Source organism: Pantherophis guttatus, chromosome 6 (genome assembly GCF_059756535.1).
Source record: "Pantherophis guttatus breed Tessera chromosome 6, ASM5975653v1, whole genome shotgun sequence".
Taxonomy (NCBI): Eukaryota; Metazoa; Chordata; class Lepidosauria; order Squamata; family Colubridae; genus Pantherophis; species Pantherophis guttatus.
Genome location: NC_142068.1, coordinates 12339838 through 12366203, shown reverse-complemented (window position 1 = coordinate 12366203; position 26366 = coordinate 12339838).

Below are 26366 nucleotides of genomic sequence, written 5' to 3'. Positions count from 1 at the left end.
AGCTGGAGCAAGTAATGGGAGCTCACCCCATCGCACGACACTCGGGTCTCAAACCCGGGCTGTCAACCTTTCAGCTCACAAACTCAGCATCCTTCATTGCTGAGTCATCACGCCCCTTCCATTCAAAGATGCTCTGCTTTAATGAATCACTCACATTTTATCGAGGACTGTGGGATACTCTTCTGCTTCCTCATGTCCTCCAGTATCAAGTTTGACATCAATCTTGAAAACTGTCACAGGCATTTCCTGAAATGATCTTACAACCATACAATAGGAAATAGGAAATTCCAGGAAGGGCTGCAAAGGAGCCATTTCTGTCCCCCCCCCAAATCCTACAAAAAGGTACATTGGGGGGGGGAACACAAGTGTTCTGGGCTCTTAACTAGATTGATTGATTAATGTATGCCTGGTTATTTTAATAAAAGGCAGAACTTGAACCAAACTGAGTGGAAATCTGCTCTGCGGAAATGGGCAAGAGATCACAGTTACATCCTGACCAAGAAGTCTACATCCTCCGAGAAGTCTGCACTTGAACTGTGGGTGGGATTTAAACTAAATAGTTTCAGAAGCCCCAAAGTTGCCTTTTCCAAACGGCAAGTGCCACATTTTTCAGAGTATAAGACACACTTTTCCCCCCTAAAAGAGGGTGAAAATGTGAGTGTGTCTTATACACCGAATGTAGCCAAAAACATGAGGCACGGAGAAGGCGATGGTCTGTGGCAATCCCTGCAGCCTGGAACAGCTGACTGGGAGTATTCCGGGAGGCCGATCCACCTGCCAATCGGCTGCTCGTGCTGAATCAGGCTGCAATAAAATGCTGAAGCTGACCTGGCTTTTTGCTATTTGCTGCAAGGACTGTCAGAGTTTGTAGCAGCAAGCAAAACACAAGCAGAGGAGAGGAGTTTCAGTTGCAGTTTTAATTTCAGAGCTCAGCACAGCATGCAGATTTAGAACAATTGACCTAAGCCACGCCCAGGCTCCTTGCTGTCTCCTTCCTTGTTGCTCACAAGCAAATACTGTGTCAGCAACACACTGACAGGATGCTAGCCAGATGAATATCGATGGATGCTGGTAGGCAGAGGCAGATTTTTTTTTTCTTATTTTCCTTCCCCAAAACTAAGGTGTGTCTTATACTCCGGAATGTTTTATGCTCCAAAAAAATACGGTAAGTGGACTTTCTTGATTTATTTTTTTCTTTGAAAATGTCCTCATTCAAGAAGCTTCTTCAGTTCAACCAAGGAAGTCCAGTTTGCCTTTTGCAAAATGCACCTTTGGGGAAGCATGACCTGTGATGATTGAGAATCTCCATAGACGTGTAGTTTCGAAACAAAACACAATAACAAAGAAGTATAGTTCATTAATCACTGTTCAAATAATTTCCCCAGTTCTTACACTACCAGGAGTTACGCTTTCTATAAAATATACCACAAATTCTTCCAAGCTCACCTTATGGGAATGGGGAGATGGCTAAAAACAGAGGTCTCTGGATCTTTATTCATTCTGAGAGGAGCAGTGATTGCCCATTACTTCTGGACAAAACCACTTAGAGGGACCCATCGACTCATAATCAGAAAAGCATTAATTTCAACATTTGACTGCATTCAAATGTCCCGAAAATGTCTTGAAGTCATTATAATAAGAGCTAATTCATTATATTCTGAATATGCTTCCAAGTGCTATTTTTGGAGAGAGAAAGCTAAACTAGATGGACTTTTGTTCTGGCCTTGCTGAATTTAGGCAATTTGTCAGTTTCATGAATATATATTAACTCATAGCTCATTAAACAATGTCTCATTAAATTAAAATCCATTAAATCAGCCCTATGATGGTATAAAAATTTCATGTTATAGGCACCGAAATAAGACTTCACTCCCGGGAATGATGTTTATTTATTTATTGGGTTTATAAGCCTGCTTTTTGTCTGAGAGCACAAATCAGAGAGCCAGACGTGGGTTTCAGCAGGTTCTGACCAGTTCTAGAGAACTGATAGCGGAAATTTTGAGTAGTTCGGAGAACCGGTAGTAAAAATTCTGACTGGCCTTGCCTCCATCTATTCTCTGCCTCCCAAGTCCCAGCTGATCGGGAGGAAATGGGGATTTTGCAGTAATCTTCCCCTGGACTGGAGAGGGAATGGAGATTTTACAGTATCCTTCCCTTGGAGTGGGGTGGGAATGGAGATTTTACAGTATCCTTCTCCTGCCACTCCCACCAAGCCATGCCACACCTACCAAGCGACACCCACAGAACCGGTAGTAAAAAAAATTGAACACCACTGCAGCAAACCCATATTCAACTATCCTGTAGGATGGATTAGGCTGAGACTGATGGTCACACTCAATGACCTTCGTTATTCAAGTAAAACCTCTATTGGATCTTCCCAATCCAAGAGCAATACTTTAAAAAACAACATTAGTCAACTAGCAATAGAAATGGTACTTAGACTTATATACTGTTTCACCGTGCTTTTACAGCGCTCTATGGTTTACAGAATCAGCATATTCAGTGGTGGGATTCAAATAATTTAACAACCGGTTCGCCCAGGGTCAGGTTGGCTGTCATGGGAAGTGTGGCCTATCCAGTGGTGGGATTCAACCGTTGTAACAACCGGTTCGCTGAGTGTGCACTTTGCGCGCACACGGTGCATTTTAATTGAGCTCTAAAACCTACCTTCTACCGCAACCCCGGTGAGTAAAACAGCTGAGGTGCGGCAATCCGCTCTTCCGCGCCGATCAGCTGGGCTTCAAACAAAGGAAATAAAGGTCAGTATAACGCAGGGGCAGGCAGGCAGGCCCACCTGATTGTCGGAGTGAACCGGTTCACTCTCAGCTGATCGCGGAACTACTGGTTCACCCGAACAGGCCTGAATAGGCTGAATCCCATCCCTGGGCCCATCCTCCAGCTCTGCTGTATATGTGGGACGACCTGCAATGGCTAATCTGACCCTGGGCGAACTGGTTGTTAAATTCTCCCCGCCACTATCAAAGTGGATCCTTGGCGCTGCACTCCAATGGAGAAACAGACAACGGAGCGGCTGGCACGAGGGAAGGAGGAGGAGCAGGGAGAAGAAAGAGGAAAAGCGGCTTTCTCTTTGTCTCGCGCTGGCTGCTCCATTGCCTGTTTCTCCATTGCGCCCAGGATCCACTTTGATAGCGGGGTGGGTGGGTAATTTAACAACCAGTTCTCCCAAACCAGTGTGAACCAGCTGAATCTAGTGCCCCCAACAATATGGGTCATCATTTTGCCAACCTCAGAAGGATGGAAGGCTGAGTCAATCTTAAACCGGTCAGGATCAAACTGCTGAACTGCAGACAGCTGGCAGTCAGCAGAAGTAGTCTGCAGTACTGCATTCTAACCACTGCGCCACCACGGTTCATTGGGAAGAAGGGCAGGAGTCAGGTTCAACTCCTCATGTCTGGCTACAGAAATGGTAACCATCTTGGCCTGTCTTTAGGCACATGCATTGGTGATGATGGTCAGAGTTCAAATGACTACAGGTGGGTCACTTTGCAGGATGACACCATGGCAAATATGACACCATTGTGTCTTGTAATAGAGGCCTACAGACAAGCTATTATTTACACAGAATAGTTCCAAAATATAGGAGGCTACATATAAACCAGATAATTGTATAAAGTAGCATTTTCCTAGTAGAGGAAAAGGTTCATCGGTAATAAAAACATAAGCTGCTCCACCTCCAATTAAAGCATTCTGGGGTAATGTATCTAGAAGCGACTTTTAACCTAAATATCTTTTTTTTAAAGGAAATTGTGAAAATGCCATTTGCATGGCACTTGGTACAATTTCCCAATCTTACCCTTTCCATATCCATTGGAAAAATTTGCTAATTGCAGACCGAACACATTTGGAAGGCATCAGGTAAGGAAAAGCTGAACACGACCTTGGGTATAAAAAGCAATTGAGTCAGAAGTTGCAGAATAAAAAATTGTGTAATGTATTTTTGAATACCAAGCTGTCAAATCATCAAATTCAACAAGCACGTTATTCTGTCTTTAGCTGCAGTTGCAATGGAAACACCTTACCGTAATTCAGTTTATTTGGTTGGATGAGATCCTATTTACCATTCATAGGTTTTCAGCTTTAAAAGCTAAAATATAAGCTTGTCTTGAAAGGATGAATGTCTGGCAGTTATTTTATTAATAATTTGTTTCTGTTATGTGTTGTTTTTTTTTCAGTGAGACCGATCTATCAGGGCAACCTGGTCTACCCAAATATGGGACGGAGCATACTGCTTCCACTTTCACCTTTCAGCCCCAATCCAGGAGCCTTCGCAGGCAGTCACTTTTCGCAACAAACTATTTTTGTGTTGAATTTAAATTTACCGACAAAGAAATAAGGGAGACTAGTGTAGATCTATTTCAAGCTATTTAACTCTCATCAGCTAGCCATGCCCTTCTGGGTATCAACCCACAAAGCATCCCTGGCCTGCTCTTGAGTTGCCATAGGCTGGGGGGATGGAAAACTGGCGAAATGGCACAGCAGCCAAAGACAGATGCACATTCCACACTTATCTCTCTCAAGGCTGTATCCCAGGGTTACCTAGAGCAGCCAGAGGGGAGTGACCTCTACAACCTGCAAAATTGCTCCGTTGGCGAATGTGATTAATGACACACCCTGGGGGGAGGGGGAAAACAGGGTCATAATTGGAGAGTAAATTACGTAGGATCAGAACTGGCTTCACTTGGGAACGTGCCAACGTGAAGCTCCTAATAAATAACTGGATTTCTTTTGAAGCTTGACTCAAGACTCATAACTTAATTAGGGCATCCGTTGGAATCCTGACATTCACATTGACAGCTTCCATGTCCTCCTTTGGCCAGCTCACTATACTGAGAGGGTATATCTTATCTTATTTTATTTATTTTTAGATTTTTATCCCGCTTTTGTTACTTTGTAAGTAATCAGTTTTCATGCTTAAGGCAGGACTAAAACTCACAAACTCCTTGTGATTGGCCCAAAGTCACCCAGCCAGTTTCCATACCTAAGGTGGAACTAGAACTTTTGTTCTACTTTATTGTTTTGTAAGTAATTCAAGTGAATATAACTACTACTTTCTTTTCCTCCTATTTTCCTCACAATAATTCTATGAGAGAGTTTGGGCTGAAAGCAATTGGCCCAAAGCAGGGGTGAAATGCTACCAGTTTGGACAAACCGGTAGCTATGGTGGCGGGTGGTTTGGAGAACGGGTAGCGACGGCAGCACAAGGCTCCGCCCAACCGCCCGGTTGTCATTACTTCCTGGTTTTAACCAGGAAATAACCTGTTTTTTACCCTCTGCACATGCACAGAAGGGTTTGCGCATGCGCAGAGGACCTATGCGCACACATGACGCAGTGCACTTCCGAACCGGTAGGGAAGGTAAGTAGATTTCACCCCTGGCCCAAAGTCACCCAGCAATCTTTCATGCCCAAGGTGGGACTAGAACTCACAGTCTCCTGGTTTCTAGGCTGGCACTTTTACATCTTATTTAAAAATAAAATAAAAGGGAAGATTAAAAAAAACCTATACAACTGTATAAAGTAAGAAAAATGAAGGAAAAAGAAAGAAATTGAGGAGAAATCTAAAAGTTCAAGAAAGAAAAAAAGTAAAAGAAATGGAAAAGAAAGAAAAAAGATACAAAAAATTTAATAATTCTAAATTCTTGGACCTCCAACATCTCTCAGTACCCTTGATATTTGATAGGACAATCTGATAGAATATGATTTTCATTTTGAAGTGGTTTTAGACCTGAATGTGGTATTGATATTTCTTGGAAACAGGAATTAGATTTCTGCCCATAAATAGAGATACTGTTATACTTAATTATTTCAAGAAAAATAGTATATAAATAATTTCAGAAAAATCTGTAAATATCTTCTTGGGGGAACAGCACTGAAAAGCTATTAGTTCCAATTATCATGAAAGAGAAGATCATAACATTTGAAAAATAATAATTTCGGAGATTAGTATTTCTTCCTCCAATTAATTATCTAGAAGAAAATGAAAAACGGGTCCTGTGTAGCCTACTACATTATCTGTCAGAATATTTTATAATAGATTCATTCTAAGTTAATGAATTATATAAAAACAAGTTCCACAGCTCTGCCTCAGTTTTTTCCCATTCCACTGAAGCAAGATTTGAAGCTATAATAATAATTTTCCGTATTCAAAGTTACAGGAAAAGAAGAGAGATGATATCATTTTAGCAATGTAGCCAAGGTAATATTTTGAAATATCCCCAGAGAAGGTTTTAAGGCTTCACAACTTTCAATTTGTCAACTGTGAGAGCCGAGCTAATTGTGTGCAACAAGGAAATTATTTTTCCCTCTGCTGTAGAATTATCATTTTTTTAACTTTTCAAAAAGAACTCTTCTCATTTTACTTTGAAATAATCCATCTGGTGCTGATAAGGAATGATTCAGGATATTAAAACAGGGCACCCAGATCTGAGCTACAAAAATGCAGATGGTAGATGACAAAAAGAAAACCTAGTTAAAGAGTATATTCAGTTCACTTTCCCTCATGCAGGGGAGAGAAAGCTTCAGGACTGCGAAGTAAACAGATTGTGTTCACTTAGAAACAAAAACGGCTTATAATATTATTATTATTATTGCATAGTCTATTGTAGGGGTAGCATGGCGCAGAGGTGGGATTCAAGAATTCTTGCTACCTTTTCTGTGGGCGTGGCTTGGTGGGCGTGGCATGGCTTGGTGGGCATGGCAGGCAGTGATGGGTTGCTACCAGTTTGCCCTGGTTCAGGCAAACCGGTAGCGGCAGCAGGAGGCTCCCGGACGCTTCTGCGCATGTGCAGAAGCGTTGCACGCTCACCCACGAGCAAACCAGTAGTGATGGGATTTGCAACCCACTACTGGTGGCAGGGGAAGGATACTGTAAAATCTCCATTCCCACCCCACTCCAGGGGAAGGTTACTGCAAAATCCCCTGATAGCTGGGACTCGGGAGGCAGAGAATAGATGGGGGTGGGGCCAGTCAGAGGTGGTATTTACCAGTTCTCTGAATTAGTCAAAATTTCCGCTATCGGTTCTCCAGAACTGATCAGAACCTGCTGAATACCACCTCTGGCACGGCGACTCATGTTTGAGTCCCAAGTGCCACACAATGGGATGAGCTCCTGTTGCTTGCTCTAGGTCCTGCCAATCTAGCAGTTAGAAAGCATGCAAATGCAAGTAGATAAATAGGTACCACTTCCGTGGGAAGGTAATAGTGCTCCGTGATATCATGCTGGCCACATGACTGGAGAAATGTCTTCAGACACCGCTGGCTCAATGGCCTTGAAACAAAGATGAGCACTGCATCCTGTAGTCAGCAACGACTAGTTGAGTAAAATCAGGAGGGAGTCCTTTACCTTTTCTTATAGTCTACTGTAGATTGGGCCAATGGTCACATACATAATTTGATTTCATTTGGATAGTTCACCTTTTTAGCACTAGAATTCTTATATATATTTAGGGATGTACAATATATGTTTGTATTTTGGCTGAGGCACATCAGATGCTCTTTAGGAATTGATGGGCACTGGTAGAAGCCATTAATCAGACAGCCCAAAGAGCAATTAATAATAGTTATTTTTGTTCTTTCATCTTGCCATCCCAATTAGAAACTGCTACATTTTACAAATTTCCATTTCACTTAATTAAATTTATTCTTGGCTCAGAACATTGCTGAGTAGCCTTTCCTCTCTAAAAATAGTCCCCATCACATATTCAGGGCAGTTTTCTCTTTGGCCAGAAGTCGAGGGTGATGAATTGTTTAATACTCTCGAAAGAGACTTTAAGAAATATATATATATATATATATATTCTCCAATGGTCTGTTTAATTTATTTGCTTAAATAAACGCCATGCATTTCTCACTGCATGGCATATAGCTGGTTATTTGCGGAACTGTATCCTGTTACTTTGCTCATCCTGCCAGGTTCCTTAGGGTCCCTTCTAGGAAGCAATGTCATTTAATGGGACCCAGGAGATGAACCTTTTCTGTTGTTGCACCAGTCCTTTGATGTTGAGACACTAGAAAGAAGGCAGAGAAGAGCAACAAAGATGATTAGGGGACTGGAGGCTAAAACATATGAAGAACAGTTGCAAGAACAGAGACTCCTAGAGAGGCTCTGGAGGCTGAGGATAGCAAAAAATGTCACTTCCTGTCCAACCGGAAGTTGGGAAATGGGCCGTTTCGGGCCTCTGGGGGGACTCCAAGGGGGTGGGGAAGGCTGTTTTTGCCCTCCCCAGATGCATAGAGAGGATCTGGAGCCAGGTGAGAAAGAAAAATGGGCCTTCTCCCCCGTCCCAGGCCCTCTGGACGCAGGAAACAGCCTGTTTTCCTACTTCTGGTGGGCCCAGAAGGCCCGAAAATCAACTGGCTGTCATGTATTTTATTTATTTATTTATTTATTATTTATTATTTCTATTTCTATACCACCCTTCTCCCGAAGGACTCAGGGCGGTGTACAGCCTATTTAAAAACACAAAAACAAAAACAACAGTTAAAATTTAAAATCATTAAATAATTAGGCTCCAATTAAAATCCCAGAAATTTAAAAATACCCCAATTTAAAACGTTATGTTAATAGCCCGGCCTGGCGGAACAACAGGGTCTTCAGAGCGCAGCGAAACACCCGGAGGTCGGAGATCTTACGTATCAATATATGTATTGATATGGCTACGCATGCCACAGGTGGCATGCGTGCCATAGGCTCGCCATCACAGGTCTATAGAAAGCAGCTCCCTAGATGTTATCCAAAGAGACCGTCTTTCTCTGTTACTATGGATATTATGTCCAAATCATGACATTCAACACTGGTTCTGTAGCTCATGACATTTCTCTCCCATCCCCCATAGCATTTAAGATGTCATGTGCTGAGATGCAACTTTCTAAATGTAGGGTTCAATCATGACACTTCTTCTGTCGTTCGCTGGTTTTCAGACGCTTTAGTGTGGTGACAGAAAGAGCACAATCTCAACTAACCCATCAATTAGAAGCTTTTAAAGGACAGTCAAAGAATACAGTGATACATGAACATCTATCCTGACCTTTTGCTATCCATTCCCTCCGTTCGGGCTATGGGTATAAATTCAAAATTAGGTTGAAAGGCAAAGATTATAAGAGCTCTGAATGAATGGTAATTAAAATAATAAGGCTCCGTAACCAAGTTTTATTCTCTCTCCTTGAATCTCTAATTGACATTAGATGAAATGTTAGCAGCTACCTCATCTGCTTCTTAATATTTCGATGACATGAACTGCATATAAAAAGCCAAAGATTTCTGTGTGGGTCCATAACAAAAGTAAAATTGTCCAAAATCTCAGATGAGCAATCTTTTTTTTTTAAGATATCAAAAAGCACTGAGCAAGCTTCGGGGATCCCCAAAGCTTTTTAATTAATTTGAATGTTATAAAACAAGGAGTAGACTGAAGAGAGTAAAATAAAAAGAAATAAAGCAGAATCTGGATTTATGGTTCCTAAATTGGTATCTATGGGCACCCTTGTGCCTAAGAACAAATTCATTTGGTAATTGGAAATTGCTGAGTTTACTGAGTCTCCTCCTCAATGCTAACTTATTCAAAAAATGGAAGTGGCATGTAAAATGAAATACTGCCCATTTCCAATGGTATGTTCATTTCTAGGAAATAACTTTGGGCTTTGCAATATTTGAAGATTTAGATTTTATATTTGCCTCTTTTTTTTAATGAAGTTTGATATTGTTTATCTCTGATGTGATTGGTCTATCTCAGTGGTGAAATGTAAAATTTGTTACTACCGGTTCTGTGGGCGTGGCTTGGTGGGGGTAATGTGACTGAGTGGGCGTGGCCAACCTTTTTTAAAAACTTTTTTAAAACATTTTTTACAACCTATTCGCCCAAATAAGTTGTAAAAACATGCTTTTAAAAGTTTTTAAAAAAAGGCTCTGACGATCACACACCACAGCTGTGATCATCCGAGCCTTTTTTTTTACCTTTTAAAAGCAGGAAGTAATGACACCCGGATGGATGGCTACCAGTTCTCCGAACCACCTGCCACAATTGCTACCGGATCCCCTGATCCGGTCTGAACCAGGAGCATTTCACCTCTGGTCTATCTCCCAAAGAGACAAGGAAGGACTGAATCATCTAGCCCCAAGTTTCTATGTGATGTGGCCAAGCGATAGCATTGTTGAACTTACTTTAGTTTTTATATTTTTATCTTAATCACCAAGAGGCAGCAGATTTTATGAGAGTTCTCTTCTCTTCTCTTCTCTTCTCTTCTCTTCTCTTCTCTTCTCTTCTCTTCTCTTCGCTTCGCTTCGCTTCTCTTCTCTTCTCTTCTCTTCTCTTCGCTTCGCTTCGCTTCTCTTCTCTTCTCTTCTCCTCTCCTCTCCTTATTCCCTCCCTCTGTCTCTCTCTCTCTCACACACACACACACACTCACACACACACATATATACACAGAGAGAGAGAGAGCTTCTGAGAGAAAAAGTCTGAAACCTCCAGCTCTCCTCCTATAGACTTAGACATTCAATTACATGCATGCTTGCCTGGAAAAATAGAATAGATCTTGATCAGCTGGCTAGATGACATCATTGATAACACAAATATAAACTTTTTTTTAAATTAAACTTTATTGAGTTATCAAACAGTTATAAAAACAATTAAAACCATAATAAAATATTCATATACATAGATCGTATCTTATAATTGACATTTCATTTCTATTCTTTTATATATCTATATATATTCTTCTCCTCTACACATTATATATTTCATAACCTAGTCCCACATTCATCCTCATGACGGTGAAACACAAATATAAACTTAATGAACTCAAAAAAGCAATTAATTGATAAGACAATCCTGGAGAAATGGCGTCCATCAAGTCATACGGAATTGGAAGCCAAGTGAACAACTGAAGAACAAGAGTCTGGAGTTCATTGGCGTCGGACAGCTATAATAAATTGAACTAAAGAAATAGTACACAAGCTGTAATAGAAAATTAGAGACGAAATAGTGAATGTCCTTATCAATTTATTGTCTGTGTAATGGATGTATTCTAAGTAGCGATGGCCTTATGTTTACTAAGAGCGGGGGGGGGGGGTCAAGCTATTCTCCAAAGCACCTGAAGGCAAGACAAGAAGCAATGGATGGAAACTAATCATAGAAAGAAGCAACCTAGAAGTAAGGAGAAATTTCCTGACAGTGAGAACAATAAACCAGTGGGACAGCTTGCCTTCAGAAGTTGTGGGTGCTCCATCACTGAAAGATTTTAAAAAGAGCCATTTGTATGGAATGGCACAGGGTTTCTTGCCTGAGCAGGGGGTTGGACTAGAAGACCTCCAAGGTCCCTTTCCAATTCTGTTATTCAGTTAACATGTGAACTTCAAGTCAGGACAAACTGTGAGAAAGTGAAAGGATACTCACTTGATTCCAAACATACACAATCACTGTTTTTGGTCTTTCTAAGGAACAGAATTTTTATACAGAAGAATTTCTTCTTAGGACCTTTTGTGTAGTGGGGGGGGGATCAAAAAGGCATTTTATTTATTTATTTTATTTATTTAATTTGTCGAACATGTACTAGATAACAGGTATAAGTATAAACATGGACATGAACATAGGAAATGAGTACAAATAAATGGGGACAGCAGGACAGGGACGATAGGCATGATGGTGCGCTTATCAGTGGTGGGTTCCTCCCGGTTCGGCCGGTTCGGCCGAGCCAGTAGTAGTGACAATATGACGTCACCGAACCAGTTCTCTTTGTCCGGGAGCTGGGCCCTCCCGCCCGCCACCGCGTTATTCCTACCTTTTATTTCTTCTTTTTTAGCCCAGCTGATAGGTGCGGCAGAGTGGATTGCCACTTGGCAGATTCCTAACACGCTTGCGAGGAGTGCAAGTTTGGTACGCATGCAAGCAAAGCGCGTGCGAGCAAAGTGCGTGCATGAAGAGAACCGGTAGTAAAGCCGATTAGAACCCACCACTGGCGCTTATGCACACCCCCTTTAAGGACCTCTTAGGAATGGGGTGAGGTTCACGGTGGACAGTTTGAGATTGAGGCTGTGAGAGTTAGAGGCAGTGGTGGGATTCAGCCAGTTCGCACCACTTCGGGAGAACCGGTTGTTAACTTTCTGAGCAGTTTGGCAAACTGGTCGGAAGAAATCATTAGGGCAGAGAACCGGTTGTTAAATTACTTGAATCCCACCACTGGTTAGAGGATGTAACAACAGACTCAGGTAGAGCATTCCAGGCGTTGACCATTCTGTTGCTGAAGTCGTATTTTCTGCAATCGAGTTTGGAGTGGTTTATCTTGAGCTCGTATCGATTGTTTGCCCGTGTATTATTGCGGTTGAAGCCGCCATTTGCCGCCATATGAAGTATAATAGGTGTTTAAACTTCCTCTGAAACTAGTAGGGTAGCATCATACATTTTATGCCTCTAAAGAAATATCACATTGGAAGAGAAATAAAGGACTGAAAGAGAAAACTTGATATTTAGAAGAAATACTCTAAACCCTGCAGAGAATTTATAATCGATAAGTTGAGAATTGTATAATATGTGATATGGCATCGCTTTTATGTAAACAGGAATTCAATGTTGTGTTAAAAAATTAAAGTAAGTGGTTATGAAAATCTGTCTTAAAACTGCATGTTCAGTCTTTCCAGGTGAGGCCACAACCATCTGGATCCCCAGACAATTTAGCTTAGTTTTAGTTTTCCTTGATAGCCTTCATGCAGTGGTGAAATTCAATTTTTTTTACTACCAGTTCTGCAGGCGTGGCTTGGTGGGCATGGCAGGGGAAGGATACTGCAAAATCTCCATTCCCACGCCACTCTGGGACAGACAGAGGTGGTATTTGCCGGTTCTCCGAATTACTCAAAATTTCTGCTACTGGTTCTCCAGATCCTGTCAGAACCTGCTGCCTTCATGGCATGAAGCAGCCTCTCTCTAGTTTATTTTTTTTCTTACCTGTTCCACTAGGTCCAACCAAATGGGTATGCTATACATCCTCTCTTATAAAAGAACATCATCTAATGCAATATTTTTCCAACTTGGCAACTTTTAAGCATGCTGGCTGGGGAATTCTGGGAGTTGAAGTGCACACATCTTAAAGCTGACACATTTGAAAAGCACTGCTCTAATGGGAGCTAAGAAGCAAGCTTCTTCTGTTCCGGAGTTCCTGGCTATATAAATTGATTTAATAAAATAAATCAAATGGAACGTGAGACAAAGCTCATATATATTCAAAAAGGGGGCCCCTGGAGCTTATTTTAGGTATAAATGAGGTGGTTGTTTATGTATTGTCTAAAAAGAAATGCATCACCTAGAATGACATACATGCACATAAAGTTTCATAAACGCTATTCGTAAGACTAAATGCATCTCTAAAGAGACTTCAAATAGCTTTCTAATAGGGAGTATTTTAAGAAGGATTTGGCCATTGTAAAGTCTGGGGCACTTTGGGTCACTTATAAGCAGTGGTGGGATTCAGCCGGTTCGCACTGGTTCAAGTGAACCAGTTGTTAAATTAAACCCACCCACCCACCAGTGGTGGGTTGCCCCCGGTTCGGACCAGTTCACAAGAACCAGTAGTAAAACTGGTGGGAGGCCCCGCCCACTGCCCCGGATGTCATCATCGGCAATCTGTGCATGCACAGAAGCAAGGCGCATGAGCGAGCGAAGTGAGGGCGTGCGCACAATCCCATTGCAAATTGGTAGTAAAGGTAAGTAGAACCCACTCCTCACACACACAGACACACACACATACTATCAAAGTGAATCCTGGGCGTTGTGCTGCAATGGAGAAATGGGCAACTGAGTGGCCGGCATGAGGGGAAGAGAAAGCCACTTTCCCACTTTCTTCTCCCTGTTCCTCCTCCTTCCCTCGTGTTGGCCACTCCATTGCTTGTTTCTCCATTGCAGCACAGCACCCAGGATCCACTTTAATAGTGTGTGGGGAGGACAGTGGTGGGATTCACATTTTTTACTACTGGTTCTGTGGGCGTGGCTTGGTAGGCATGGCATGGCTTAGTGGGTGTGGCTTGGTGGGTGTAGCAGGGGAAGGATACTGCAAACTCTCCATTCTCATCCCACTCTAGGGGAAGGTTACTGCAAAATCTCCATTTCCTCAGCTGGGACTCGGGAGGCAGAGAATAGATGGGGGCGGGGCCAGTCAGAGGCAGTATTTAGTGGTTCTCCAAACTTCTCAAAATTTCCGCTAGTGGTTCTCCAGAACTGGTCAGAACCTGCTGAATACCACCTCTGGGGGGGAGGTAATTTAACAACCGGTTTGCTGAGGTTCAGGTTGGCCATCATGGGAGGCCCGTCTTGCACGTGCATCAAAGCTGGAGCAGTGGTGGGTTGCCCCTCTTTGGTCCGGTTCTATAGAATCGGTAGTAAAACCGGTGGGAGGCTCCACCCACCCACCACGACGTCATCATGGGTGATCTGTGCATGCGCGCTCCCATTGTGAACCGGTAGTAAAGGTAAGTAGAACCCACCCCTGAGCTGGAGGATGGGAATGGGCCACACCTCCCCCGACAACCAACCTGACCCTGGGCAAACTGGTTGTTAAATTATTTGAATCCCACTGTTGTGGCCCCACCCTCTGAGCCTGTCCCATCGGAGGAAGAAAGCTCCGAGCATGAGGAAGAGGAGTCAGCCAGGCCTCCCTCTCCAGGCCCCTCCCCTCTGGCATTGTCTCAGGTGCCGGCCAAGGGAGAGGAGATTAGCAGGGAGACAGGTGGCTCGGATCAGAGTGATGGAGAAACATCATTCCTGGACGCACGCCTCCGAAGGCGTGATAAACGATTGCAGCAGCTCAGGAGGCGTGCTAGGGATTAGAACTGAGTCACTGGACCACACCCCAGAGACTATATAATAGAGGGTAGTGGTCAGTGATCCTTGTGACGAACAAAAGTAAACCTTGGATAGTCACTAAAGCCTCGTCCGGAACTGCTGAGAGAAATATTATTCTGCTTGGACTTTTTGTATGCTAAGTATCTTATCTTTCTGTTTTGTGAAAATAAAGGCACTTGGCAGACGGTGTGTCTATCGCTGCCAAGTTGGAGATAAAGAAACTGGGTGCGTTCCAAAGTGTTTCCTTAACCCTCGGCTGGCTGTGTTTGTGTGTGTGTGTGGACGGGGACAGATCACCCACCACTGCTTGTAAGTAAAGGAAGGGAGTTTGGACTATAATCCTACTCCATGGAAGGAAAAACTTATTTTCCTGAGGATCTAGCACATGACTCGGCCGAGGACCTGGTAGCCGCCTGGGATCGGGCGGCTGGTGGGGCCTTGGACCGAGTTGTGCCTTTGCGGCCTCTGACCCGATGCCGATCCCGTGCGGCTCCTTGGTTTACTGAGGAGCTGAGGGAAATGAAGCGCCGGAAAAGACGCCTGGAGAGCGGTTGGAGGGCCAGTCTCGCTGAATCTGATCGAACACTGGTAAGGTCGCATATTAAGGCCTACCTAGTGGCGATAGAGACGGCAAAGTCTAACTACTTTTCCGCCTCTATTGCGTCATCAGGGAATCGTCCGGCTGCCCTGTTTAGGGTGACCCGCGCCCTGCTCCATCCAGGAGTGCGGGAGGATCCCTTAGAAGGCAGGGCGGAGGATTTCGGACAATACCTGTATGACAAAATCGCCCAGATCCGGGGGGATTTGGACTCTGACTGGGTAGATCAGGGCAGGGTGACGAGGAATAGTCTTGAGAATGTTATCTGGGAGGAGTTTGATGCTGTGACTCCTGATGATGTGGACAGGATTTTGGGGAGACTTAGTGCGGCCACATGTTTACTGGACCCGTGTCCCTCCTGGTTGGTACTGGCTTCCCGGGAGGTTACACGAGGCTGGCTCCAGGGTGTTATCAACGCTTCGTTGAGTGAGGGTTACTTCCCCACCGCCTTGAAAGAGGCGGTGGTGAGGCCTCTCCTCAAGAAGCCGTCCCTGGATCCGGCAATATTGGCCAACTATCGTCCTGTCTCCAACCTTCGCTTTATGGCGAAGGTTGTTGAGAGTGTGGTCGCACGACAGTTTCCGCAATTCCTGGAGGAAACATCTTATCTAGATCCGTTCCAGTCGGGTTTCAGGTCTGGGCACAGCACAGAAACGGCATTGGTCGCGTTGGTTGATGATCTCTGGAGGGCTCGGGACAGGGGTTGTTCCTCTGTTCTGGTCCTGTTAGACCTCTCAGCGGCTTTTGATACCATCGACCATGGTATCATGCTGCACCGGCTGGAAGAGTTGGGGGTGGGAGGCACCGTGTTGCGGTGGTTCTCCTCCTTTCTCTCCGACCGGTCGCAGTTTGTGTTGGCAGGGGGGCAGAGGTCGACCTCGAGGCCTCTCATTTGTGGAGTGCCGCAGGGATCGGTCCTCTCGCCCCTTCTGTTCAACATTTATGTGAAGCCGCTGGGTGAGATCATCCGTGGCTTTGGGGTGAGATACCACCAGTACGCTGATGACACCCAGCTGTACATCTCCACCCCAGGCCACCCCAACGATGCCCTTGAAGTGATGTCCCAGTGCCTGGAGGCTGTACGGGTCTGGATGGGGAGGAACAGGCTCAAGCTCAACCCTTCCAAGACTGAGTGGCTGTGGCTCCCGGCATCCCGATATAGTCAGTTGACTCCATCACTGACTATTGGGGGCGAGTCATTGGCCCCCACAGAGAGGGCTCGCAATCTGGGAGTCCTCCTGGATATGCAGCTGTCCTTGGAGGAACATCTGACGGCTGTAACCAGGGGGACCTTTTGTCAGGTTCGCCTGATTCGCCAGTTGCGGCCCTTTCTTGATCGGGATTCCCTGTGCACAGTCACTCATGCCCTCGTCACCTCTCGCCTTGACTACTGCAACGCTCTCTACATGGGGCTCCCCTTGAGGAGCACCCGGAGGCTCCAGCTGGTCCAGAACGCAGCAGCGCGGGTAGTGACGGGAGCAGCATGGCGCTCCCATGTAACACCGCTCCTGCGCGAGCTGCGCTGGCTCCCAGTTGTCTTCCGGGTGCGCTTCAAGGTGTTGGTTATCACCTTTAAAGCGCTCCATGGCATAGGGCCTAGCTATCTGCGAGACCGCCTGCTGCTACCGACGACCTCCCAGCGACCCGTGCGCTCCCACAGAGAGGGCCTCCTCGGGGTGCCATCAGCCAAACAATGCAGGCTGGTGACCCCCAGGGGGAGGGCCTTCTCTGTGGGGGCACCCACCCTCTGGAATCAGCTCCCCCCAGAGATAAGGAGAATCCAAGACCTCAGTGCCTTCCGTCGCGCCCTTAAAACCCATTTATTTAAACAAGCCGGGCTGGCTTAAGATGAAATTTTTAACTGTTTTTAAATGTTTTAAACGTTTTTAATTGGTAAATGAGTTTTAATTGGGCCAAATTTATATATCTTTTAATTGTTTTTAATATTTGTTCTGCATGTTTTTTTTAATCTGGCTGTACACCGCCCTGAGTCCTTAGGGAGAAGGGCGGTATAGAAATCCAATATAAAATAAAATAAAAATAAATTTTCATGCCATTTTATCCACCCACTTAGATATCAGTTCAAATGCAAATTATTCATAGAGCAGAGCGCGAGGAAGCAAAGGCTGTATTTTTTTTTTTCCTTACAGCTTGCTTGGCTTCTACGCAGGGCAGTTCAAAAGGTTTCTTTTTTCTTTTTAACCCACCCAGCAAGGAAAGATCACAAGGTGAGGAAAGTGAAGGATGGTCTGCCTCTCCAGCAGCAGGAAAACTAGAAACCTCTTTATTTCTATACCGCCCTTCTCCCGAAGGACTCAGGGTGGCGTACAGCCTATTTAAAAACACAAAACAAAACAACGATTAAAATTTAAAATCATTAAATAGATTAGGCTCAAATTGAAATCCTAGAAATTTAAAATACCCCAATTTAAAATTATTATGTTGATAGCCCGGCCTAGCAGAACAACAGGGTCTTCAGTGCGCAGCGAAACACCCGGAGGTCGGAGATCTTACGTATTTCCGGGGGCAGTTCATTCCACAGGGCTGGGGCTCCCACAGAGAAGGCCCTCCCCCTGGGTGTCACCAGCCAACATAACCTGGCCGATGGCACCCTGAGGAGACCCTCTCTGTGGGAGCGGACTGGTCGGTGAGAGGCTATTGATGGCAGAAGTCGGTCTCGAAGGTACCCGGGTCCTATGCCAGGGAGCGCTTTAAAGGTGGTAACCAACACCTTGAATCGCACCCGGAAGACCACTGGGAGCCAGTGCAACTCGCGAATGAAGAAAAGGGAAGTGAAAGAGGAGAGGAAATAGGAGAGATAGAAATTTGTGGTAGGTCAACAGTTCCCCATCCCTGTTCAAAATCTTGGACAAGTCACTAGAGTGATGATAAAGAGGCATCTAAGTAGCTTTGAATGTGAGAGAAATTTGGGAAGCTCCCACTCAGGGGTGAAATCCAGCAGGTTCTGACAGGTTCTGGAGAACCGGTAGTGGAAATTTTGAGTAGTTCGGAAAACCGGTAGTGGAAATTTTGAGTAGTTTGGAGAACCGGCAAATACCACCTCTGGCTGGCCCCAGAGTGGGGTGGGAATGGAGATTTTGCAATATCCTTCCCCTGCCACACCCATCAAGCCACACCATGCCCACCAAGCCACACCCACAGAACCGGTAGTAAAAAAAATTGAATTTCACCACTGCTCCCACTTACATTTGCACATTTGCCCAACAACTTTAACACTGATTCCCAAAGCCAGATGGGGTCACTGAACCTCAGACATAAGAAGACAATGATTATTAAGCAGCTTCAGATATATGCCCTTTTTATGACCCTGTAATCCCTTAATTTGGGGTAGAGTCCAGGCAACTGGATGAAGCTGAGCGTTTACTGGCCAGATGCCTTTCCTGATGCCTACACAGAGTTTAAAGCAGATATTTTCTCTTTGCGCCCTGATAGAGAAACACCTGCCGCTGTCTAGGATTGAACTCTCAACCTTCCGAGTGGGAGGTGAGCAACTTCACCACTAGGCCACCACGTCGCTCCTTGGAAGATGTATACAGTAAATTACTCCACAAAAAAGGTGCCAGGCTTTAAACTACCACGCCAGCAATGGACAATCCTGAATAGGATTCGCACCTCACACGGTGTCTGCCTGACTCACTGTATAAATGAGGCATAGTATCCTCCCCTCATTGTAACTGCAGAGTCCCACATCAAATTGTACATCATATTGTGACTGCTGTAACCTGAAGGTATATACCAGTGCAGTATCTGATTTTTTTTTCATATAAACGATGCTGTGCTTCAATGGATAGGTGGTCCAGATATTGGTATTTTAATATAGAACTTTTTAACATTTATATTTTATTGTGCTTTATTGATCTACATGAAATATTAATATATAATGCTAGTCTGCATATGCTAAATAAATGAATGAACCTAAGAGTTAACAAAGTTCCCAACACTGGAATTGGGTATGTCTAGTTTAATGAAAAGGATTAGGGGGTGACATGATAACAGTGTTCTGATATCTCAGGGGTTGCCTCAAAGAAGAGGGAGTCAAGCTATTTTCCAAAGCACCTGAAGGAAGGACAAGAAGCAATGGGTGGAAACTAATCAAGGAGAGAAGCAACCTAGAAGAAATTTCCTGACAATTAGAACAATTAATCAGTGGAACAGCTTGCCTCCAGAAGTTGTGAATGCTCCAACACTGTAAGTTTTTAAGAAGAAATTGGACAACTATTTGTCTGAAATGGTATAGAGCTTCCTGCCTAAGAAGGGGGTTGGACTAGAAGACCTCCAAAGTCCTTTCCAACTCTTCCCTTCCCTTCCCTTCCCTTCCCTTCCCTTCCCTTCTATTGACAGCATGCCTTCAGATGGCAGATGATAGAAGCCACTGAAATTTGCCAGGGTTTGACACATGGAAAAGGAAGAGGACTGGGATCATATGATATGCATTCTGGTAACATATTCTAGCAGGAGAGTCTAATGAATTACGAACATATTTAAAATATCCTTTCTCCTGTATATGTAAGCAAGCCAACAGAATTTTCAATTATAATTAAGCAGCTTCAGAAAATTATTAAGCGATTTTTAGTGCTGTCTCTGAAGCCCAGCATTATGGATAATATAAACCCTAAGCAACATAATGTTGGCCATATGTTTATTCTACTTCTGCTCCCCTTCCTTCTCTCAATAAATAGAATGGCCAGGCCATTCTGGAGTGTTTTGATGTCTATGGGAGTCTGTAGGAGTGGGCAGCTATAATACCTTTATAATCCAACAGACAAGCACTTGCCGCAAAGCAGCCCAAGCTTTAAAAATGTTGATAAGAAAGAGAAAAAAGTCCGGATAGTGGATATTGCAACACCTGAGGATATCAAAAAAGAAAAGAAGGGAAAGAACTGGAGAAAATCACAAAATACAAGGACCTACTGATAGAACAACTGTAGTAAAAAAAAGCAAAGGTAGTGCCAATAATAATAATAGGCGCCTTGGGTGCAATCCCAAAACATCAAAAACCCTCCGCATTGAGAAAAATCACCAGTCAATTGCAAAAGGCAGCTTTACCTGGAAGAGTTTACATCCTGAGAAGATCGTTTAACACCACCAAATCACATCTATCTGCCCTGGATCCTTGGGAAAGACTTGATAAGTGGATTAAAATGCCAAATCCAGTCTAAATATCCATCTGATAATATTCCATAATATTCCTCTCTCATGACTGTTAGCTTCTCTCCTTTAAATAGTATCCAAGTCTCGTATCACATTCTATAAAATGTATGACTTGTGGTCTACTCTAGATCACTGCCTCCCTAAGATACCCAGAAGAAGAGAGTTTAAAAAAAAAGTCAAGAGGTCAGTTAAAATGATGTGAACAAAATTCTGATCATGTTTTTACATCCCAAACCAAGCTGCCATCTTAACTGTTTTGACCTCTCTGGGCCTGCCCCTGCATTCAAGCCTACTCAACTTAATTGGATGCTTGATTGAATGAATGATGATACCCCTTTATTCTAGAGTTAATGCCACTTTATAATGCCTTGGTAAGGCCACACTTGGAATACTGCATTCAGTTTTGGTCGCCACGATGTAAAAAAGATGTAGAAAGAGTGCAGAGAAGAGCAACAAAGATAATTAGAGGACTGGAGGCTAAAACATATGAAGAACGGTTGCTGGAACTGGGTATGTCTAATTTGATGAAAAGAAGGACTAGGGGTGACATGATAGCAGTTTTCCTATATCTCAGGGGCTGCCACAAAAAAGAGGGAGTCAAACTATTCTCCAAATCACCTGAAGGCAGGACAAGAAGCAATGGGTGGAAACTAATCAAGGATAGAAGCAACTTAGAACTAGAGAGAAATTTCCAGACAGTTAGGACAATTAATAAGTTGAACAACTTGCCTCCAAAAGTTGTGAATGCTCCAACACTGGAAGTTTTTAAAGAAGAGTTTGGATAACCAGACAACCAATTGTCTGAAGTGGTATAGGATTTCCTGCCTAAGCAGGGGGTTGGACTAGAAGATCTCCAAGGTCCCTTCCAACTCTGTTATTCTATTCTATTCTATTCTATTCTATTCTATTCTATTCTATTCTATTCTATTCTATTCTATTCATCAGAGATGGCTGCATTTTATAACTCTCTAGGTTTACATTTTGCTCAATATGTCACATGAATTGTTCAGAATGTTAAGAAGTAGGATTTAGGCTTCTTTTTCCAAAAAACAAACATTTTATCTTTATATAAGACATAACCAAATACATAAGCTTTGAAAACGTACCGAGACACTAAAGGATTAATGAAGGTAACCCACCCCCGCCCCCTATGGATTCTTAAAACAGAGTAAGCAAGCTGAAAGCTAGTTCAATTATACATGAAAGTAACTTTTTAAAAATGAAAATAAATTCCACTGAATTATGAATGGCCCTGTCGGTTCGTTGTCAGATAAGAACTATCTGAACGAGGCAGTGTTGGAAATGTTCTTGCAGGTGAGTACAAATCAGAATAATTTTATATAGACTCTATTTCTGGCCTGATTAAAAGGTAACCACGAATCGATGCAAATTCAGAACGTTCTACTTTCTTGAAGTTAGTTGAGAGGTCTGTATGCTGGATCTCCCATAGTCCATCGCAGTGGTGGGATTCAAAATTTTTTTACTACCGGTTCTATGGGTGTGGCTTGGTGGGCGTGGCTTGGCTTGGTGGGTGTGGCAGGGGAAGGATACTGTAAAATCTCCATTCCCACCCCACTCCAGGGGAAGGTTACTGAAAAATCCCCATTTCCTCCCGATCAGCTGGGACTCAGGAGGCAGAGAATAGATAGGGGCGGGGCCAGTCAGAGGTGGTATTTACCGGTTCGCTGAACTACTCAAAATTTCCACTACAGGTTCTTCAGAACTGCTCAGAACCTGCTGAACACCACCTCTGGTCCATCAGCCACTGAACTCAATAGATTGTGCTTTTAGAAATCTAACAACTCAACAAAACTGTGTTTTGGTGGGGACATGACAGCACAGGTAGTCCTCAACTTACGACCACAATTGAGCCCAGAATTTCTATTGCTAAGTGAGACAATTGTTAAGTGACTTTTGCCTCATTTTATGAGCTTTCTTGCCAAAGTTGTTAAGTGAATTCCTGCAGTCGTTAAATTAATAAGAGGGTTTGTTAAGCGAATCTGGCTTCCCCCATTGACTTGGCTTGTCAGAGGTTGCAAAAAAGCATTCACATGACCCTGGGACACTGCAACCGTCATAAGTATGAACCAGTTGCCAGGCATCCAAATTTTGATCATGTGACCATGACGGTGCTGCAATGGTCATAAGAGTGAAAAACAGTCATAGGTCACTTTTTAAAGTTCCCTTGTCATGGCCACTAAACATATGGTTGTAAGTTGAGAGCTACCTGTATACCTCTCAGTATGTATATATATTTTTCCTGGGATGAATGTCAGGGGCAGGTAGTCCTCAATGGAACCCACCCATTACCATGGTCATATGTTCTGTCCCCACTACAAGTTAGTCTGTGTGCAGCTCGACATGCAGCTAAACCCACCTATCCTCCAATAAAACAGACCATGTGAATGCTTTATTGAAAGAACAGGATATGGTGAAACTGGGGAAAATAGGGATACATATAATGAGAACCAAATACAAATTAGACAGTATTAAGTTACTGCTGAACATAACAATACTTAAATACAAGCAATTTAAATCTCGCCAGTGATGCTCTGTGGGTGGGATGTGGGTTTGTCCTTGGATGACCATGTGCCAGAGATTAAGATGGATTCTTCTTTGTGCTTCTGACTTCTCCAAATGCTAAAGGAAATGGAGTCTGGCTTCCCAACTTGCACTTGTTTTGAGAGTGCGGGCTGATGGGAAAAGGGTTGGGTCACCTTCAAACAATATACTTGATATTTTCTCTCCAAACAATATACTTGATATTGTCTCTCCAGCCACTAGATGGGGCTAGTGACTCCTTACACACGGTCACTCATGCCCTCGTCACCTCCCATCTGGACTATTGTAACGCTCTCTACATGGGGCTCCCCTTGAGGAGCACTCGGAGGCTCCAACTGGTGCAGAGTGCAGCCGCGCGGGTGGTGATGGGAGCGACGTGGCGCTCCCATGTAACACCTCTCCTGCGTGAGCTGCACTGGCTCCCGGCGGTCTTCCGAGTGCGCTTCAAGGTTTTGGTTATCATTTTTAGAGCACTCCATGGCTTAGGACCTGGCTTAGACCTACGGGACTGCCTGCTACCACCAATAGCCTCCCACCAACCAGTACACTCCCATAGAGAGGGGCTCCTCCGGGTGCCGTCGGCCAAACAATGTCAACTGGGGGCCCCCAGGGGGAGAGCCTTCTCTGTGGGGGCACCTACTATCTGGAACGAGCTCCCCCAGAGATACGGAGGATCCCGGATCTACGCACCTTCCGTCGTGCGCTCAAGACTTTCTTATTTCATCAAGCTGGCCTGACCTAAGTCTTTCCCCTTTTTAAATGGAAATTTTAAATTTGTTTTTAAATTATTGGGGTTTTAAATTTGTTCAGCCAAATTATTTAATTCATTTTATTTTATTTTAAATTTTGTATTTATATGTTTATTCTATGGCTGTTCACCGCCCTGAGTCCTTCGGGAGTAGGGCGGTATATAAATTCAATAAAATAAATAATAAAATAAATAAGTAAATAGAGTGCAACAACAATATATAAAGATTGTATGTTGGGGCATATTTGTCCCTCCGGCCACTAGATAGAGCAAGAGAGCAACAACAGTATATAAAAGTTATACGCTGGGGCATGACATCATATGTACCTGTAGAAATGAATAAATCTTTGCCTAAAAATCATATATGATCCTCCCTGTTTCAGTGGTCACCTGTTGCTCTCCCATCATTAAAAGATGCAGCTCAAGTTGTTCAGTTCAATTTCTCTGTATTTTTTGAAGAGTTTAAGTAGAATTAAAGCTATGATCTCACCTGCCCTCAGCTAAGAATGTTTGTAAGCTGCTCTGGTAGCTGCTTCTGAATTGCCTTGTTTGTGCAGCTAAACGAGCTGCTCATATAAACAAGGTTGTTGATTCAGGATGTGATATTTTGAGTGAAGGGTTTACAAAAGGATCTCGGGAATCTCATATTGCATGTAAACAAGCCGGGCACGATTTGCGTTGTGATTACAGGCTTCAGGATCAAACTACATGAACAAAACAAGAAGAGTGATTGTGGGTAGAACAGACTCTACATGAACATCAGGCAGGATCAAATGGGGTTACTTTTCCATGGCTGGTAGGTTGCTGGTGAGAATAAACATGGATGAGGTCTTTTATATTTTTCTTGCTCTACACCAGAGGTGTCAAACTTGTGTTGTCATGGCGGCGTCACGACGTATCAGGCAGTGGTGGGTTTCAAAATTTTTTTACTACCAGTTCTGTGGGTGTGACTTGGTGGGCGTGGAAGGGGAGGGATACTGTGAAATCTCCATTCCCACCCTACTCCAGGGGAAGGATACTGTAAAATCTCCATTCCTTCCCCAATCCAGGGGAAGGTTACTGCAAAATCCCCATTTCCTTCCGATCGGCTGGGACTTGGGAGGCAGAGAATACATAGGGATGGACCCAATCAGAATGTTTACTTCCGGTTCTCTCAACTACTCAAAATTTCCGTTACCGGTTCTCCAGAAATGCACCTTTGGTATCGGGACTTTTTCCCCTTCGTTAAACCGGGCGGGGAGAGGGCCAGCAAGTGAAGCATCCGGCCCACAGGCCGCGAGTTTGACACCCCTGCTCTACACTCTATTTTTGGAGAAAGGTCTAAGATTAAACTTCTGGCCCAGTTTCAAGGAATCTGTCACATACAATCCATGTGTTTGGAGAGACTCAACTCATTACTTTTTGATTAACTTGGCTTGGTTTGAACCAAAGGATGCTGACAAGAGACTGTAAATGTCTAATTGAAAGATGTAATAGTTGTGGTTATCAAGATGCAAGCAGTTGCAAAAAGTCATTCCTTCGGCTAGCTTTTCTAGAGTCAAAAGATCACTTTAATTCTCCTCTGGTCCCAAATAACATTGTGTCTTGGGCAGATCCTGATACATATCAGATTACCTGTTTCAGTCCAGATTTAATTTGAGGTTTGGCTGTGCAAGGACTAGGCAATGATTTAATTTTCTAAAAACTAGCAAACAGTGAAGCCAAGCAATATCTTCTAATATCATCTTTATTTCCAAGACTTGTCCTTCAGTCAGTATTGGCTCAGATTCAGTCTTAGAATAGAAACAATGGAGTTTTTTTAGGGAAGTCCTTTTGCCCAAGACAAGGTTAAGTTGTGATGAAAGAGTGTAGGGAGCAAATATCAGTTGGGTGCTAAGAATGGGTAGCAAACCCCATGAGTTTGTCTTGTTTATCAGAAGTCAAACTAGTGGGTCTTATTACTTATTGTTATTATCCATCTGACCTTCTCTACCTTCTCTCTCCCTGGTTGGGACTGTATTCATTATGGCATATCTTTTGTCAATAAACAACCATTGTTTGAAAACCCTGTGATTACATGTATAGGAGATGACCAGGCTCAACCTAATGGAGAGGTCAAATGCGTCATCAGTCTCAAGTCCCTTCGCTCCCACAACAGATCTAAGTCCAGCCCACCTTGAATTCCATTGATTCTTATCTACTCTATCTCTTGCTTTGACTGTTAGTAGTTCAGATTCTTGTAGAGAGTTTAAGCTTGCAATAAACCTTTATATTTGTTTGAACTGCCTGGATTTCCTGATTTCTCGCGCTTGACATGTTTCAAATGCATGTAAATGGCTTCATAGTGTATTGCCTACCTCTGCCCCCCCCCATTGGATTATCTTAGTTTGGAGATCACTCTTCTAGTTCTCCTCAATTTCTGAGCAGCTTTTAATACTACTGATGGCTGTTCTAATCATACCCATA